The sequence below is a fragment of the Lineus longissimus genome, chromosome 10 (assembly GCF_910592395.1).
Source record: "Lineus longissimus chromosome 10, tnLinLong1.2, whole genome shotgun sequence".
Lineage (NCBI taxonomy): Eukaryota > Metazoa > Nemertea > Pilidiophora > Heteronemertea > Lineidae > Lineus > Lineus longissimus.
The window spans coordinates 16991367-16994382 of NC_088317.1; positions in this window are offsets into that span (position 1 = coordinate 16991367).

Consider the following 3016-nt stretch of genomic DNA (forward strand, 5'->3'; position numbering starts at 1 on the left):
CGATGTCCCAGGTCTGAAGAGTAGGTACCAGCCGGCTTCACTCGTCCTAGACCCTGTCACAACCAATCTGATGACAGTAGCTGTCACGATGTCCCAGGTCTGAAGAGTAGGTACCAGCCGGCTTCACTCGTCCTAGACCCTGTCACAACCAATCTGATGACAGTAGCTGTCACGATGTCCCAGGTCTGAAGAGTAGGTACCAGCCGGCTTCACTCGTCCTAGACCCTGTCACAACCAATCTGATGACAGTAGCTGTAACGATGTCCCAGGTCTGAAGAGTAGGTACCAGCCGGCTTCACTCATCCTGTACCCTGTCACAACCAAGCTGATGACAGTAGCTGTCACAATTCTGATTTCACCACGCTAAATGTTCACTACGGTGAATCCAATATCTTTTTCGTTAGGGTGGGCCCTTGTGCCTGTGGTAGAGAAGAGACGGCCAGGCATCTCCTGTCTATCAGGTCTGGTTGTGACAGCATGTTATGGTATGGTTGTTGCAGTATCTGCTGTCTCTTCAGGTCTGGTGTTCTGATTTCATGCAATCCCTTTATGATAATGATCAGGTATTCACCATGTGAAAATGAGACACAGTTTTCTTAAGGGTGGAGACAAGGTCCACCCAGTAGAAGCATGGTGCACTACGTTGGGAGAGTACACATCTAGATCAGAGTACGCATAGTGAAGGGGCATGGCACATCCAGCAAAGACTTGGTACACTCTCTGGCAACATGGCGAGCTATGAAGGGGAGGGCACCTCCAGAAGAGATATGGTGCAGTACTGTCTCATTGGCCGAAAGTCATTTTTGCAGGTGACAATATAGAGCGACTGTAAAATACACAGGCCCGTTGCGGTGGAAAACAGAAATGTCCTCTTTTTTGAACAGGGTGACAAGCTCATGTACTACAGGGTGGCTTTGGGTGGATTTGGGCCACGTAGATCTACGTGGTTCGGCGCTGAAGGTGTTAAAGGTTATAGATGACTTTTTTATTGACCATAGTCTGGAATATGACTTCGCATCACCTATCTGTCTTATTGATGCGATGGCGTAGTTCAGAACTGACTTCATGAAAGAACTACGCCATCGCCATCTTCAGGGCAAGGGAGGAACTGAAAAGACCAAACAGTATTTTCAGTTCCTTCTTTGCCCTGAAGATGGCGATGGCGTAGTTCTTTCATGAAATCCATGAGCTCAAAGGGGAGGGGGATTTGGGCCACGTAGATCTACGTGGTTCGGCGCTGAAGGTGTTAAAGGTTATAGAGGACTGTTTTATTGACCATAGTCTGGAATATGACTTTGCATCACCTATCTATCTTATTGATGCGATGGCGTAGTTCAGAACTGACTTCATGAAAGAACTACGCCATCGCCATCTTCAGGGCAAAGGAGGAACTGAAAAGACCAAACAGTATTTTCAGTTCTTTCTTTACCCTGAAGATGGCGATGGCGTAGTTCTTTCATGAAATCCACGACACGCCGATAACCAGCTCAAAGGGGAGGGGGATTTGGGCCACGTAGATCTACGTGGTTCGGCGCTGAAGGTAATAAAGGTTATAGAGCACTTTTTTATTGACCATAGTCTGGAATATAACTTTGCATCACCTATCTGTCTTATTGATGCGATGGCGTAGTTCAGAACTGACTTCATGAAAGAACTACGCCATCGCCATCTTCAGGGCAAGGGAGGAACTGAAAAAAACCAACGGTATTTTCAGTTCCTTCTTTGCCCTGAAGATGGCGATGGTGTAGTTCTTTCATGAAATCAATGACACGCCGACAACCAGCCCGAAGTGTAGGGGGATTTGGGCCACGTAGATCTACGTGGTTCGGCGCTGAAGGTGTTAAAAGTTATAGAGGACTTTTTTATTGACCATAGTCTGGAATATAACTTTGCATTACTATCTATCTTATTGATGCGATGGCGTACGTAGTTCAGAACTGACTTCATGAAAGAACTACACCATCGCCATCTTCAGGGCAAGGTAGGAACCGAAAATACATTTTCTTAACTGAAGACATTTTCTTGTCTTTTCAGTTCCTGCCTTGCCCTGAAGATGGCGATGGCGTAGTTCTTTCATGAAGTCCATGACACTCCGATAACCAGCTCAAAGGGGAGGGTGGATTTGGGCCACGTAGATCTACGTGGTTCGGCGCTGATGTTAAAGGACATAGAGGATTTTTTTATTGACCATAGTCTGGAATATGACTTTGCATCACCTATCTATCTTATTGATTCGTCATCAGCTCCGTATGACTTGTCACATCTTTATGAGTCCGTCCCTGAGTGCTGTTTAACGGGAATTCCCGTTCAACGTCAAAGAAATAGCGTTGGACGGGAATTGGGCAATTGTAACCGCAATAGACCGCCATACCATGCGCACTCAATTAAACTTAGAGTAACCAGCCTATTCGAAGCGACTGCCACTTTCAATTTCGATTTGGAGCGAAACGACTGGGGGCGAAAAGGTCAGGAAGCGAAACAGGGGACCTTCAAGGTCTCACTAGCCGGTGCGGAGGCCAGGCCGACCTGCCTCCAAAAATGACGCGACGTCATTTCATGCATACCCCTGTTCCAGCGGCTGTAGACTTGGCAGTACCTTACTCTCACACAAACCTATACATTTCTGAAAAGCTTGTCTCTTGTAGAATACACCTGGCCAAGTTTAAACGTCGTCTAGACATACAGTCATGCATAGACTGATGCAGCACAATGCATGAGACACCCTGTATGTTAACGCAAATTTGAAAAATTTCACCTCTATGCCTTATAACTTCAAGATTAACAAGGATGGCGAAAAAAAAATCATACGGACATACGCATCTACTCATCACCTTGAGAAAGCTAACTGACGACTATTTCAAGGATAAGTCGGATTTTTTGGCCTAGTTATTTAGTTCGTCGGTCCCCATTTTAAAATAGATGTTACGTCTTGTTAATGGAGCGCGTCATCATCGCGTACATTTGGGAAAAACTCTCTAACGAGACCGAAGATGTGTCCCTCTGGTTTCCTGTGAAA